Source organism: Mustela erminea, chromosome 10, assembly GCF_009829155.1.
Source record: "Mustela erminea isolate mMusErm1 chromosome 10, mMusErm1.Pri, whole genome shotgun sequence".
NCBI classification, from domain to species: domain Eukaryota; kingdom Metazoa; phylum Chordata; class Mammalia; order Carnivora; family Mustelidae; genus Mustela; species Mustela erminea.
This window is the reverse complement of record NC_045623.1, coordinates 28,902,178-28,919,383: the sequence shown is the minus strand read 5'-3', so window position 1 is coordinate 28,919,383 and position 17,206 is coordinate 28,902,178. Positions and strand designations below refer to the sequence as shown.

General features: G+C 41.5%; 1 long non-coding RNA gene across 1 annotated transcript; it reads right to left on the bottom strand.

Annotated features, from left to right (window-relative positions):
• Positions 1–3,632: 3,632 nt before the first annotated feature.
• Positions 3,633–17,206, bottom strand: LOC116567813. The gene is made up of 2 exons (XR_004276347.1): positions 17,046–17,206; positions 3,633–3,911 (listed from the first exon to the last, which is right to left on the bottom strand). It is a non-coding gene; the product is annotated as an uncharacterized LOC116567813 (long non-coding RNA).

Here is a 17,206-nt window from a genome sequence, read left to right as displayed (position 1 = left end):
TCTTGAACTTCATAAAAATGGAATCATAAAATATATACATTTGTGTGTCTGGATTCTTTTGCTTAGCATAATATTTTGTGGATTCATTTCTATTTTTGTTTATATCTGTGTAGTAACCCCCTTTATTTTGGAAGATGCCTAGTAGATGCCTGAAACCACAGATAGTCCTAAACCCTATATATTCTGTTTTTTTTTGTACACACATATGCAGGATAAAGATTAATTTCTAAATTAGATACAGTAAGAGGTTATCAACAATAACCAATAATAAAATAGACAATTACAATAATATACTGTAGTGAAAGTTATGTGAATGTGGTCTCTCCCCCCACAAGATATTTTATTATACTGTGTTTACCCTTCTTGTGATGATCTGAGATGATAAAATGCCTACAAGATGAAGTGAGGTGAATGATGTAAGCATTGTGACTTGCTTTTAGGCCACTTGACTTTCTGATGGTACATAAGAAGGAGCATCTCCTGGAGCACCTGGGTGGCTCAGTGGGTTAAGCCTCTGCCTTCAGTTTGGGTCATGATCCCAGGGTTCTGGGATCAAGCCCCACATCGGGCTCTCTGCTCAGCAGGGAGCCTGCTTCCTCCAATCTCTCTCTCTGCCTGCTTGTGATCTCTCTCTGTCAAATAAATAAATAAATTCTTAAAAAGAAAAAAAAAAAAAGGAGCATCTCCTGCTTCCAGACCACAGTTTACCGAGGGTAACTGGAACTGTACAAAGTAAAAACCAAGGATAAGGAGGACTCCTGCATCCCCTAACATCCTCCCCCACTTTTAAAATTCTAGGGTAGTATTTCATTATATAAATGTACTGCCGACATTTTTCATCCATTCTCCTGCTGAGGGGTACTGTGTTCGTGTAGTTTCAAATTTGAGGCTGTTATGAATAAAGTTGCTATGAACATGTTTTACATATCTTTTTGTGAGTATATTCATTCATTTCTGTGGGGTATAAAATAGTGGAATTGCTGGGCCATTGGGTAGTTATATATTTAGCTTTATTGGATACTGCTAGTTTTCTGTAGTTATTGAGGCAATTTACGCTCTCATTAGCAATGTATTAAACGTTCCAGTTTCTCTATGTCCTCCTCAACACCTGAACGTCCTTCACTATTAAATATATGATGGGAAACATTTATCTCCTCCCTATCTTGGTTTATATGCTTAATCCAGCTCTTACTAAACTCATTCATTCCTTAATTCTTATGTTTCATTAATAAATATTTATGAAGCAATTTTTATGTGCCTGGTACTATATTAAGCCTCGTGGATACAAAGATGAGTAAGAATAAGCTCTTAAGAAACTTACAGCCTCACAGAGAAAACATATAGAAGCACCTAATTAAAGTGTATGATGAATGCCGCAACATGAGCCTGGACTTGCACAGAAGCATGTAGTCATGCAGAGAAAGAATAACAAACGTTAAGGAGGGAGAGAGAAGGGATGGCAGATGAGAGCCTTGAGGTTCCACAAAAGAAGGGATAATGACAGGCAACGTGATCGAACCCATGTAACTCTAGATACCATGCCAAGTGCTTTACATGTCTTATCCTAGTTAGTCTTCCATGTTGGTTAGCTTCTTAATATGCTGATTTTACAGTTGAGTCAACCGAGGCATGGAGAAGTGAAGCAACGTGTCCACAGCCACAGTGCTACCAAGCGAGGAAGCTGGGATTTGAACCCAGGAAGTCCGACTCTAGAGCAAACACTGGACCCCGTAGTGGGGAGGGTCTTGGGAAGGCATCCTAGGCAGTGAAAGCAGCTGTGCACAGGCAGCAAGAGAAGATACAGTCTGGCAAGTTTGAGAGACCTCCAGCAAGAGGCCGGAGGGAGCATGGTAATGGGAGCAAGAAGAGATGGAGATGAAAGCCAGATCTGGAGAGAAGCAGCTAGCATTTGTTTGATGGCTTTTCACTGGGAGTCGTCTGTCCCTCTGCCCCATCACCAAACTCCAAACAATATTTAAAATATTTCATCATGTCATTGGATGAGCCATTTGGGCACACTTGCCAAATAACCGAACATTCCAGTTTCCTCGAATGGAGTGGAAAGAATTACTTGAAAGTGTGCGAGCAGAGCCTGGTTTCATATGCCGGCTCCCGGCAGTGCCCGCATGCCCGGTGCGTTCTGTTTAATGCACCCATCTGCTGGCGAGGCGGCAGCTTTCAGAGGAGCTGAGGACGGTGTTCCTGAGCCCTCTGGAAGGGTCCAGTCGTAAAAGGATAAAAGCCAGGCGATGCTCCATCGTGTAGTGCAATGGGCGACGCCAGATTTCGCTAAAATAGGATTAAGTCAAAAACTGCACACTGTGAAGCATTTGTCTGGTTAAATAATTTAACAGGTCTTGCATTCCTGCTTCAGTCAGTTTGAACAGAAATGCTGCTCTTGGGGCCTCTCCTTGCGAACATCATCAGACTAATCGTGTGCAAGCTTGCCTGGTGCCAGTTGGGCTGGGGCGGGGGGTGCGGGTGGGTGCCTGGTGGTCCTGGTGATGATGGGAAAGGAGGCAATGCAAAAGTATACCTTTGGGGAAAATGCAAACTTTTCTTGCCTGCGGAGTGTGTGTGTTAGTATTCAGAGACTGTTGGCCCATTGTTGGCGACTCCGGCTTTCTCAGCAGAATGCGTGGCAGATGGCTTACATTTGCATTAGCCTTCTGGAGAAGGAATTCGCGACCAACAACATAAGCTGCAGCTTTTCTTTTCAGAATTTACAACAAATTGGCCAGAATGACAATTTAAAAAAAAACATTAGCATCACTATTTCCACATTCCCTTTCTGAATAGGGTAAATGATTCCCTCTCCAACTGTGTCATTTGCACTTTTTTCCCCCCAAATGTTTATTAAAATGATTTAGGTATTTCATTATGCAAAATGACTTTTATAAAAAGACCTTTCTTTTTGCCCCACAGTCACATATAATTTCTTTTGTCACTTGTTATAGAGTGGAGTTATGTGAAGCTAGGACATATTATTTGTTCTAGTCTGTATTGGATAATTTATTACATTAAGAAACCAATAATTTTCAAATATAATCAGATTTAAGTTTTTAATAAGATTCATCTTCCCATTCACACTTGCTTAATTTAAGGATATTAAATCTGCTCAGGAACGAGCTGCCTCTCAAAGCCTTGTGTGCCTATTAAGGGGCTTTATTCCTGATGTGTTAATAGGATTTAATTACATTACCGTCTTCATGCGGAGTCACAGTGCAACAGTTAACTGTGATAAGCCAAGCAAACAACAGCCTGAAAAGGAAGTGGTGTATAGTAGTTGGTTTATCGGCTTAGAAAATCAAGACGATTATTATTTTAAAATTGATGGTTGCACGCATTTGCATCATGTTTGGTTCAAATGCTGGAAAGAACAAACTTTCTCTTTTCCTTTAAAAAGAAAATCACTTAAAAGGCCACCCACATAAAAGGTGAACAATAAACACTTAACAGAAACTACTTAATTGCCATTTATCTTTTGAATTGCAATGAGATTTTTACTATCGACTATAAAGAGATTTGTTTCAACAATTTACCCTGCTATTCTTTTGTCTTTTTGACTATCACATCCGTGATTTGGGGTTCAGAATAATAGCTGTGTTCATTGTTAAGAAGTAATGATTTTCAAATTGCTCTTTTATCCTGTCTTAAACTTTTTTTTTTTTTTTTTTTTCCTGCTCCTGCCCTTACCCGCTGTACCACTTCCTGGGTCCCCCAGTTAATGACAGATAACAGAGCTTTGGGATTCTGTGGCCTGACAAGAGAAGGCATCTGGATACATCCTTCAGTAAATCTTGTCAATTTCTCCATCAAGATCATTTGCATTGATTGGAAGTGTTGACTTCTGTGAATTTCCGTTTTATGTGAACTTGACAGAACTCAGTACTTTCGCTCGTCACAGATGCCTGTGAAATAGAAGAATGATTTTTAAAGCATTCCAATGACTTAAAAAAAAAAAAAAAGAAAAGAAAGAAAAGGAAAAGGAAAAGAACCCAGCAATATGTTATCTGGTTGAACTTTTCACTTCCAAAGTGATTGACAACTTCTGCACATTTTCATGAGACATCACAGACCTGGCAAACAAAATTTGAGATGGTATACAGTCTTGTTTTACCCTGTTAGAAGTTGTTATGGAGGTAGGGGGAAAAAAGTATGAAAAGGCACCAGAGCTAATTTTTTTAAACAGTAACTTCCTACCCTGGTCTGTCAGGAAGATGTTTCTGATGCCACTTTTTCCTTGAGCTATGTTGGTGGGAGGTGGAGAGAATGGGAAGAGAGGGATGCCCACACATTGTTCGGGTTCTCTCGGAGCCATCCACTTTCATCTCTTCTATGTATTGGGAATTTGTATACATTTTTAAAGCAGCTCCACGTTTCAAAAAAAAGTTTGAAAATCGAAGAACTCTACTTTCTGTTCATCCCACAGCCCATTTATTTAACATTCCTTCAGTTGTCAGTTACTGCATGGGCCTACCATGTTCCTCAGACATTGTGGTCCACAGTGGAAATACAAAAGGGAGTGAGAAATCTCCTTATCTTAAAACTTAGGTAACTACATTATAGCCAAGCTGGAAGGCTAGCAGATATGAATGCAGAGTATTCTAATATTCTTAGCTAAGCGAAGTATAGTTTCTGCCATTCTAGCAGATCTTAATAGTCAGTAAATAGTAATGTAAAATATTAACGTGCTTTATTTACATAGTTAATTATAAACACAGTTAACATTTCTCAGAGTTCACACTTAGTGAATCTAATTTTAATGAATCCATAAGAGGACAATGAATAGCCGTCCACACTCACATAGCTTTCAGAGACTATAAACAAATACTGTGTCAAAAGACCCTCTGTGACTTGGTGGTTACTGAAAGGCAACCAAAGAGAAGACTGTGTTATGCTAAGTTTGGAAAGTTAGAGGCAGACGACATAGAGCAAAGGGCATGTGGGATGTGAAGCTAGCGTACAGGTTCAGCGGGGAGCAGTGCCTTTTTCATACCCCGTGTGCCTCCGTGCACAGCCTGACGATTATCCACTCCTCTGGATCTATTTGCTTGATCAGCCTCCAGTATTTTGCCCCCAGCTTTCAGTCATTCTTTTCTTTCTTCTGTTCGTCTTCATCTCCCTGGAGCTTCCCTTTAGTGTTGTTATTCCATCACTCCTGTAACATTGAAGTAGCATCTCTTCCAGAGTTTCTCAGAGCTGGAGCACATGCGTGTGTGTGTGTACACACACACACGAGTGCACAAGGTAAGGAGGTAATGAGAGGCCAAGTCGTGTGGCTCGTGGAAAGCAGTTCGGGGCGGTTGAAGTGCAGGGACAGTACGGGGAGGACCAGGAGGGAGGATAGCCAGGGGCTAGCACGGGTGCTGGAGAGCAGCTGAACTACAGGCAGAAGAGAATTCTGGATTCACAGTATGGAAATAGGATGTACAGCTGTACCTTGATTTTTAGAACAGGCATAGTTCTGGAAAAGTAGAGTGAACTTTTAAGTCTCTTTAAATCATTTTTTGTTAAAAATATTAGAGTCATTTCTTTGGAGAGAAATGTGGTTTTAATGTATTAAAAATGATACTTAAAACTCTATTGATGTCTGCTTATCCTTTTCTTCTTCAAGGCCCAATTCTGTGTGAATCTCCGGATTTCCCCGGTGTTTTTGTTTCCTTTGAAGTTTTGTGGTGCTAATCAGATGCCATTTTTGTTATCTGCTTTTTTTTTTTTTAATACAATTTAAGAATATTTAAAATACAAAAATTATCCCAAACCTGTAAATTAGACTATGAGGATAACCACGTATCCATTCTTGGTTTATTTTCTTTTCTGTGAGAGTGTACTGTTATCTACTATTACTTAAGGGCTTGAACTAGGTGAAGTTTTATGTTGACTTGTAGGTTTGTGTCTAAATGATTTGATGGAAATTATTTTTGGTAGGCAGATAAGGTAATCATAAAGGTTTTGGTTTAGTGCCTCATAGGACACTAATCAGTTTTGTATCTGATTCAACAAGCGTATTTTAACAGTCCTTTATTAAGTTTCCTATAACTGCCCAGCTCCACAAGCGCTCACCTTGTGAGCGGTAACTCCACTCACCTTACAGCTTTCCTCATTAGTTTATGAGTTCTAGAAATCCTGTTACATGGGTTCATTCTATTTTGTATGAGAGTCATGTCTTTGGCCTTTTGGCAAAATAGTATACTTTGATAATATAATCATAAATACTTTGTTGGCTTTAAAAGACTAAAATACCAGAACTCGTATACCGTCAGTGTCGTCAGAGCTGGTCTGCGAGTCATACACTATGATAGCTTTGATTCATTTTGATACACTATGGCCGGATCATCATCTTTGGTTAGTAGATATTTTTGTAGAGTGCTCATTTGTTTTTTACCTCCCCAAACCAGACCTGTCAAAAGGATAGGAATTTGTTATCACTGAGGATATGTGGGAAAATAAGCAGTGATACAGGATCCGAGGGAAGTTATAAAATAAGACATTGTTAAATGCTTTCCTTAAAGGTGGCATTTGGGAATACATCTACAGCTTCCTAGACAACAACTCCGGGCTTAGTTCAATTCAGTTAACTTTTATTGAGCATTTACCCTGCACCAGACACTGTGAATGGGCCTGGGGATATACAGATGAATGGGTTGTAGTTGTGGGCTTCAGGTATTTATAGCAGAATGTGATATGAACAACACCGTGTGTGTGTGTGTGTGTGTGTGTGTGTGTGTGTGTGTGTGTATCTATCTATCTATCTATCTATCTATCTCCAGGTTCCATTACAGAGGAGAGAATTAGTTCCGTCTCTAGGTATTAGGGAGTGATGTCTGGGCATCTTACAAGGATAAATTGGTGTTCCTCAGCTGACAAGTTTGGGGGGAAACAAATGTCCAAGTACAGTATTAAGGAGCTAGGCATATTTGGGGAGTTGGCTGTGGTTTGGCATTACTGGAGCGTAGAGTTTAAGGTGGAGAGATGAGAAGTAGGAAGGGTGAGCTAAGAAGGACTCAGCCCATCAGGGACCTAGGGAGGATTGCCTCCTATTGTTGCTGTAACAAATGGCCACGAATTTAGTAGTCAAAAGCAACAAATGTATTCTCTTTTGGTCTGGGGGTAAGAAGTCTAGAATGGGTCGGCAGGCTACCGCATTCCTTCTGGAGGCTCCAGGAAAGAGGAATCTGGTGTCCTTGCCTTTTCCAGCTTCTAGAAGCTGCTTGTACTCCTTGTCTTGTGTGCTGCCCTCAACCCCCATCATTCCAGTGCCTGGTTCAGCTGTCCCCTTTGTTACGTTCTCTGAGTCTCCTGCTTCCCTCTTCTAACAACCCTTGTGATGACCTTGGGCCTACCTGGATGATTCAGGGTAATCATCTCCCCATTTCAAGATCCTTAACTTAATCGCATCTGCAAGGTCCCTTTTGCCTTGTGAAGTGACGTGTTCAGATATGTCAGAGACTGGGATGTGGGCATCTTTTTTAGGAGGCCACTACTCAGCCTGCCACAAATAGTATATGTCATAGTTTTTGGGAAAACAGTTTGAAGATTGTGAACAGATGATATACTGATGTAAGTGGTTCTCAAATTTTAGTGTGCTTATTAAAAACGAAGGTGGGGGCGCCTGGGTGGCTCAGTGGATTAAGCCGCTGCCTTCGGCTCAGGTCATGATCTCAGTGTCCTGGGATCGAGCCCCGCATCGGGCTCTTTGCTCAGCGGGAGCCTGCTTCTCTCTCTCTCTCTGCCTGACTCTCTGCCTACTTGTGATTTCTCTCTCTATCAAATAAATAAATAAAATCTTTAAAAAAAAATAAAAAAAAAATAAAAAAAAAATAAAAACGAAGGTGATTCTGATTCAGTATCTCAGGGGTGGGTCTGGCAACTGCATTCCAAACAGAATCACCTCCAGGTGATTCTGATGCAAATAGTTTCAGAATTACTCCTTGGGAGATGGCTTTCTGATGGCTGGATGGATAATGGACTAGAGAAGAAAAGGACCACAGACCTGCAGATAGACTCTTGCAGTAGCGCACAGTAGAAGAATACATTGTTAATGATTAACAAAATCCTTTCCAAACCCCTGAGAGACAGTATAATATGTTCATTAAGGGCCTATGTGATGGAGTCAGACAGATCTAGTTCTATCACTTGCACCTGTCACCGTGCAAAGTTACTTCATTTCTTAAGTCTCAATTTCTTCACCTGAAAATGGAAATAATCATATCTATCTTTATGGTGGTTTTGAGGATTAAATATGATGTGTCAGAAAGGCACTTGGCACAGTGCCTGGCACACAGTAAGCACTCACAAATAATGGCTATTTTTTTTAAAATTAATTAATTAATTTATTTTCGGCATAACAGTATTCATTATTTTTTCACCACACCCAGTGCTCCATGCAATCCGTGCCCTCTATAATACTCACCACCTGGTACCCCAACCTCCCACCCACCCGCCAATTCAAACCCCTCAGATTGTTTTTTAGAGTCCATAGTCTCTCATGATTCACCTCCCTTTCCAATTTCCCCCAACCCCCTTCTCCTCTCTAACTCCCCATGTCCTCCATGCTATTTGTTATGCTCCACAGATAAGTGAAACCATATGATAATTGACTCTCTCTTCTTGACTGATTTCACTCAGCATAATCTCTTCCAGTCCCATCCATGTTGCTACAAAAGTTGGGTATTCATCCTTTCTGATGGAGGCATAATACTCCATAGTGTATATGGACATAGTGTATATCTTCCTTATCCATTCGTTCGTTGAAGGGCATCTTGGTTCTTTCCACAGTTTGGTGACCGTGGCCATTGCTGCTATAAACATTGGGGTACAGATGGCCCTTCTTTTCACTACATTTGTATCTTTGGGGTAAATACCCAGGAGTGCAATTACAGGGTCATAGGGAAGTTCTATTTTTAATTTCTTGAGGAATCTCCACACTGTTCTCTAAAGAGGCTGCACCAACTTGGATTCCCACCAACAATGTAAGAGGTTTCCCCTTTCTCCACATCCTCTCCAACACGTGTTGTTTCCTGTCTTGTTAATTTTGGCCATTCCAACTGGTGTAAGGTGATATCTAAATGTGGTTTTAATTTGAATCTCCCTAATGGCTAGTGATGATGAATATTTTTTCATGTGTCTGATAGCCACTTCTATGTCTTCATTGGAGAAGTCTCTGTTCATATCTTCTGCCCATTTTTTGATATGATTGTCTGTTTTGTGTGTGTTGAGTTTGAGGAGTTCATTATAGATCCTGGATATCAACCTTTTGTCTGTACTGTCATTTGCAAATATCTTCTCCCATTCCGTGGGTTGCCTCTTTGTTTTTTTGACTATTTCCTTTGCTGTGCAGAAGCTTTTGATCTTGATGAAGTCCCAAAAGTTCATTTTCGCTTTTGTTTCCTTTGCCTTTGGAGACATATCTTGAAAGAAGTTGCTGTGGCTGATATCGAAGAGATTACTGCCTATGTTCTCCTCTAGGATTCTGATGGATTCCTGTCTCACATTGAGGTCTTTTATCCATTTTGAGTTTATCTTTGTGTACGATGTAAGAGAATGGTCAAGTTTCATTCTTCTACATATAGCTGCCCAGTTTTCCCAGCACCATTTATTGAAGAGACTGTCTTTTTTCCACTGTATATTTTTCCTGCTTTGTCAAAGATTATTTGCCCATAGGGTTGAGGGTCCACATCTGGGCTCTCTACTCTGTTCCACTGGTCTATGTGTCTGTTTTTATGAATAATGGCTATTGTTTTAAGGGTCATTATATCTAAAGGACACATGTTATTTTTTAGTGAAATGCTCAATTTAATTCTAAAGTGAATGTCGACTTTTTATGGGTTATTCATCTGTTGCACCTTTACCTAAAGTTCTAGAGGAAACAGAACAAAAACATTAACAACAAAAAACCAGGAAGGACCCCTCTGAACACAGAGTCGGCCCATCTTGCTTTTACATTTATAAGCCATTCCTCAGGACATACTCCTCTCTGGTTCTGCAGATCCTGTTTTCTAGCACTTCGTGGGCCTGAAGGTGATGATCAGTCTAAAGGCAGAGGATGTAGAAACGGCAGAGGCAAAGCATCAAATGCAACAGAGATGGAACAGCCCTTAGCCGAGACCGCTTGTTAGAATGCATATATGAAAATAATGGAAAATTCCACCTGCCAAAATACTGGAAGCTAGGAAATTTGACAAAATAGGACTCTGCATTCAGACACTCCTTTACCTACAAACTTGTAGAGAAATTTAGGAACTTTTGGGGAAATGAGAACACAGTTTATCTCAGAAGAAAGATGTTCCAGCTTTGTCAGCTAGGTGATTTTACTGGTCCCACTTAGGCGTTACAAAAATGGGAAGTAGAGGGGCGCCTGGGTGGCTCAGTGGGTTAAAGCCTCTGCCTTCGGCTCAGGTCATGGTCCCAGGGTCCTGGGATCGAGCCCCGCATAGGGCTCTCTGCTCGGCGGGAAGCCTGCTTCCTCCTCTCTCTGCCTGCCTCTCTGCCTACTTGTGATCTCTGTCTGTCAAATAAATAAATAAAAATATATTAAAAAAAATGGGAAGTAGAGTGTCCCTCTGTGTCTATGAATAAATGGATTTAGGAGTAAGATTTTCAGTACTAATCTGTGATCAGGTAGAGGAGCTTCTGTATTCTGATTCAGACAGAGTGCCTGTTTTATTAATTAAGTGATGAAAAATTGTCCTTAGGAGAGTTTCTGTATAATGAGGTAAACACATTTTCCTGCTGTGGAAGGTGGTTGGAGGCTCAGACTGTGTTGGGGAATGGGAAGTGAGATAGGAGGAAAGTGGCGGTTGGTACTATCCCTGTCCCTTCATTCCTGCAGTCAACCCTACAGATCATGCATACTGGGCATCCCTGGGGCAGAATGGGTAAGAATGGGAGAATGTGCAAGAAAACCCTGTAGATGAATGCACTTAGATTGGGCTAATGTTGGTAGCCCAGTTGGCAGAACATTGTTTGTTAGAAGAGCAAAACGATCACCTATACCTATACCGAAGTCCAAGGGAATGTTTACCTTACTTAAAATAAGAAATTGCTTTCAGGTGTGAACTATCTGCTACCATTTGAATAATTGCTCTACACTGCCTATTGACAAGTATGTTTAGCTGTTCACGAAAGTTAGTCCTTAAAGGGCCAGCACTCGCCAATTTTTGTTAATGTGGTTACGAGACTGCATTTTGAACCATATTAAAACTGAATTTTGGGAAAGCATGCACAGTTCCATTTGAAATAATGTTATTGTTTTGAATTATCCCATTTCACAGATGAAAAAGTTGAAGAACTGACAACCTGCTCAAGATCCTGTTTTAAGTTTGAGACTAGTGGTACCCTAGACAGGGAAAGGGAAACAATCCAAACAACGTGTTTTCTAGCAGTGGGCATGTCAGAACTTTAGCAGGCAACATCCATGAGATAACCTTGTTAAACCCTAGCAGAAAAAGTGGCCGTACCTATCTTTAATTGACCAGTAAATGCACGTCAAAGACTTTAAGATACATTTATGGTATACTTGAGCTTGGGCAAAAAATCCAGAAAGAGAATATTCAGCAAGATGTGTCCTCAGTGAAAGGAGGGTCTCTGTCAGTTTGGCAAATTTGACCGACTGGCTCCTGGAGATTTCTGTTTCTGGTGAATGGATTATCTCAGCCTTTAAGCAACCGCCTCTCTCTCTACTGCTGCTGCTGCTTTTTGATATTTCTCTGTTCATTTACACCTCCCCACAGGGCAGAGAAGGAAGATAAGGCGGAAATCAGTATTGGTCATGGGTTAAACGTCTAATTGCAGCTCTTAAGGGGACTGGAGAAAGGAGGGTAAAACGAGGTCTGGGAGTTATGTGTTGCTCCGTGTCCCTGTTCCCATCCCCGGTGCAATCCATCAAGTGTCCCTGGGCTGGCAAGGCCCCTGGAAGTGCAGCTGTGCTGGTCTGAAATTTAAGTCAGACAAAGAGGAGATGTCTCTTTTTTGTTTAAAAGTATTTTCCACTGGAAGACTGAATTCACATTGTAAAGGAAAAAAATGTTTTAAACAGACATAGTAATATTGTTTTATCTTGGCAAATGTTCCTTGTGCCTGTATATGTATACACTTGTAACATGTTCTCTAAATATATCTTTAGTGATTTATGGGAGCAGATGGGAGATGTGATCCATATAGTCTCTTGTTTGAATAAATTGGTGTCCGGACTTCAGTTTTGGCCATCACTGCCCAGTGCTGCTTTTCTTCCTAATTAAGACATAGATGGGAGTCAAGAATTGGATGAACAATATTTTTACTTCTAGAACTGAGATACCTGCTGATCTTGGACTTTAGTAAAGTCTCTACCACCTGTATCATTTTCCATGGACAGATGATGCCAAACGAAGTTAGTTTAAGTTGTTTGACCTTACTGTTCAAGGAGTTGGATGAGAAAAACAGTGAATTCCTGGTCTGGAAAATAGCCCCCTCTTCTTGCTGTTCCCTCCCTCTTCCCCTTCTTTCTTCCGTAGATATTTATTAAGTACCTACTAAATGCTAGACATATGTCCTATGCCTTGGTGATGCATAATAAATAAGATAAATAAGATAAATACTTTGCAGAAATTAATTATTTTAGGTGCATAAGTGATTAGTTAAATGAAATTATGATATATGTTATCAGGAAAGTTTGGAGTTCTGGGGGGAATATAAGAGGCCAGAGCAGGGTCCTCTTGAGTGGTCTTGGAGAGTCCTAAGACACTTAAGATGTTGTTAAGGAAGTGACATGGAAACTAGGTCTGAACAGAACAGAAGGAGCCTAGGTGAAGCACTGGGTGGGTGGGCAGACAGGTTGTGTGCAAGGAAGAGAGGGTTAAAAAATAGCATTTGCAGTGTCTGAGGTGGGAGAAAGTTTGATGTGTCCAAGGAATGGAAGTGGCGCAAAGACAGCAAGTGGGGGAGGAGTGGGCCAGCTGGATATACACTGGACCTGCTGCTCTGTGGAGCAGAGAATTAGGGACAGGCAGAAGAGAATTTAGGGGATCAGACATGGGGCTCTTTAATTGCAGAGGGTGAGAGGTCACTGGCCAAGGAGGGTGGTGGTAAAGTGGATGAAAAGTGGGTGACTATATGCAAAATCCTGTGGGACCCTGGGATCGCTCGGGTTGGCAGGCAAGGTGCAGAGTAGGTGCCCAGGACAATCCAGCCTTTGTCTGGCATCCTGTCTTTGGACCTGCGTGATCTCAGAGAACATCTTTTTCATTGTCTTCTGCCTCACCTGCCTTCTTCTTCGTGGAGATAAGGAGTGGGGTGCCCTAGAGTTCTTTGGACAATCTCCTGTCCTGGCCACCTTGGTTTGACAGCGAGGGGACAGATGCCATCATGGCCTCTTTATCTGGGGTTTCAAGCCATCCCTGGCCAGCTTCCTTGGCATCAGCTCCTCTGTTACTTTCTCTTCTACCCTTTTGCCTCCTGTGTCCCTTTCTTTAGTCTGGAGGCATCTACTGCTTAGTTCTTCAAGTTGGATCATTTAAGTTGTGAGTCTTCCAGAGGCCACGCATATCTGTTTCAGCCCTTGCCTTGGGTTAGGCCCTTAGATTTCTTTCCTCTTCTTCTTCTGTGTCCTCCCCACAGGGCCACATCTGGTGTCTACAAGAGAGTGCATGTGTGTGTCCCACTTCAGGCCACAGTCATGGGCTGTCTGCAAAGTTGTGTGGAAAGTGCTCTCGTCAGTCAAATCTTTCAGAAATATATATTTTTGAGGTATCCTTGTAGGGAATCATTTTGTAAAATGAATAATCCTTCTGCCCTAATTGTTGGATCTCCCACTGTGCCCTGCTTCACCTCTTTCTTTGTCTGGAGTGTGAAGGCTTCGTGCTCCATGTTGGGGTGTGTGGAAGGATTGTTCACAGTCTGTGTCCAAGGAACTGAGGGCCTAGTGCAGGCCTTGGTAGGACAGTCCCACCATGTCCTGCACCTCTGCGTTGGGAAGCTTAGCCCAGCATCTGAGGCATCAGGACAGTCACTGTCCCCAGCAGTTGCTGGTGGCACGCTTGCCAGCTTGGTGTTGGCAGAGACCATAGATGGCCACAGAATGGGAGGGGGGAAAATAGTGGATATCAGACTTTAGGGTACAAGACACATGCGGGAAATCCCAGAACCTCCTGGGAGGAATTTGAGGAGGAAGAGTGGGTGAGGGCTGAGTCAGAGAGAGACTGTTTGGTGACGGATGCTACTCAGTTGTACTGCCTGGCTGATGGGTCTGGGAAACGTGGTTTGTGGAAGACAAAATTACCAGTGGAAGAATAGGAAACAGAGATTAGATTATGCTCTAAAAACCTTCCAGGTGGTGTGTCTCAAATGGGGTTCTGTGGTAAGTGTGGATTCTGGCTCCATTGAGCTGGTGGTCACCAGTTGGGGCATGGGGCTAAAATTTTGCATTTCTGATGAACTGATGGATGATGCCAGTGGTGCTGCTCCTTAGGTCTCACTTTGAGTAGCAAGGCTCTCGTTAAAGAATATAAATGGCGTGTAGGGAGATTTGGTGGAAATCTTTGATCAGAAGCCTGGGATAGTAGAAACTTAAAGAGATTGTTTCTCCTTTTGTAGTGCTATAGGATACCCGAACTGTTCAGTTTTGGAGTTAGTCTGGTCTGAACTTCAGCTCTACCATTTAGTGCCTGTATGACCTTTGGGTCATATATATATAACCTTGTATGTAAATATACACATATATACACACATATATATGTATATATATATTATTATATATAATGTATATAATATATTACATATATTATATATGTATACATATACGTATATAACCTTGTATAGCCTTGGTCTCATCCTCTGTAATCCTCTGTAAATGTAATCCTCTGTAAAACGGCTACCTCATAATAGTACTTATCTCATTGGGGTTGTTAGTTATATTATTCAGTTTGAAGAATCTGGGTTAAATAAAGTGAAGTTGGTGTCTTTACTGCAGGACTTTCCAGGACCCTTAATTTGCAAAAGTGAGGCTCCAGGAAGGAGATATGATAAGTGACATTTCCTAAACTGATTTGACCACTGAATTTCTAATTTTCTCAGAGCATTTGGTGGATCTCTGAGACCCCTGCTTTAGGAGAACTGATCTGGTGGCAGACAGAAAGATGAATTCATTTGGGAAAGGCCATAGCTGGGGAAATTCTCCAGAACCTGAGCCTGGAGGGAAGGGGTGCGGCAAAATGACCAGTGTCGAGCTGTTGAGGCAGTGGCGTGGGGTGAAGAGGAGGAGGTGAGGCTGAAGCAGGCTATAGACTTGAGAGAAAAGAGGGCTAGGAAGAAGGAGGAGTCCTGTAAGATTCTTTCCCCCCTAGAGAGAAACAGAAGGCCAGGGGAGAGTGCCATGTGTTTAATTTTCCATCCTGATTTAAATTCTGCTGCTTGTTGCCCACAAACTAACAGCATGCCTCTTGAGTCTCTAGGGCATTTTACAGTAAAGCCACATATTTTCTGAAGCTGGGTCAAGATTGAGCATATGAAATTCCTCAAGTGTGAAATTCCACTTAACCCCATTAATGCTTATAACCCGAGTAGGTATTGTTTATAATTCACTTCTAGTTAACCAGTGGATATTTACATTTGACAAATCTTTTCAGCTCTATCTCAGACTAAGTTTATTTTAGGGGAGAAAATTGGCCTTCCTGTCAAAAAGCTGAGAAGAACCAGCCTCCCCCCTCCCACTCCTTTGGTTTGCACATTTGGCTGTAACTGTGTGTGTGTGTGTGTGTGCGTGTGTGTGTGTGTGTGATGGTACTGTGAATTTCATGATACTTAGGGTAGTCAATCTTTCATTTATAAGAGCCTTTACAGTTTATCAAAGGTTTTGACATAATGATCTCATTTTATTCTGACAAACCATGAAATGGGTATCATTTAGCATATCTGTTTTTTTCCCTTACAAGGTGAAGAAAGTGGGGATAGTATATAGTTTCATAGGCCGATCTATAGATACTTTCCTTCCCCTGGGAATTTTCTGCAGCTTTTATACAGAGCTTTCATACTTGGTTGGTACTGAAAATACCAAAGCAATTATTTGAATTACAAGGATAAACCCATTTACGTGTCAGTGCAGTTACTGAACCATGCTCACAGTGTAAAGAGCCTAGTTGAATTGCAGCTGGAATCCTGTTAGCCCCTCTCACTCCTGCTCCCAAATCAGACTGGCGTACGAAAGCTTCATTTACTCTCCTCCCCACATGCTCCCACGTGCTGACCATAAAGCCACACAAATCAGCATTCGCTTTAGGTTTAAAAATTTTTAATGGCCTTTGACTTTGTACAAAGTAATTACCCCAGTTAATATTTTAGAATCACTTGATAAAAGTCCAAGATCTAAATCTTTTTGAGTGCCCATTCAAGTGCACTCTAGGATGAATATGAGGCGCTGCCTTTTCTGCGTATAAGGAACCCTGTTCCGGCCACCACCTAGATTTTAATTAGTTAACGTCTCTCATCCCACTTCACAGCACTGGTATAGAATTCAAGCTTTCGGATTCCGTTCAACACTTAGCAGTAAAGGCTACCACTGGTGGCACATTTACTTTGTGTTGAAACCTCTGAACTCTTCTGGGAGGCCAGGATTTGTGTTACATTTTCGGGAGAAGAAACTGTGACCTGACAAGACTAAGAGGAGGAGACCCCACAACGTCCTCCCACTGGCTTGTGGGGCTGACAAATGCGGTTTGAGATTTTGTGGAGCGAGTTCATGTTACCCAGAAACTCAGAAGTATTACGAAACATCCCGTTGCACTTCCAGTGTTTATAGTCTGTTTTTTGGTCTCATACAAAGGGAATGAGAAAAAAAGTCAAGTGATGACTTATTGATGATAATTTAATCTTTTAGTGTTAATGTGGAAATTGGATGTGGCTTTTGATCTGTAAACATAGTGGACGAATATTCACATTTAACAGCCAGAATGTGGAAGTGAAAGAAACTGTCAGTTGGGTATAGGCGAGTGCTGAGGAGTCCTGCCGAGATCACCCTCAAGGCTGGTGTGCTCATCCCACACTTTTGAGAATGGGCTTCTAATACTTACAGTATCCTCTTCTCAGGAGAAGTGCTGTCTGCCTCACCCCAAAGTCTCTCTCTCATCTCCAGGTTGGTGCCAATACTGAGTGTCTCTTAAGTGACGGAAATCTTTGTTGGCTCAGGACTGTCCTAATTTCTGCATTGAATGCTGAAAGTTCCATGTCTCTG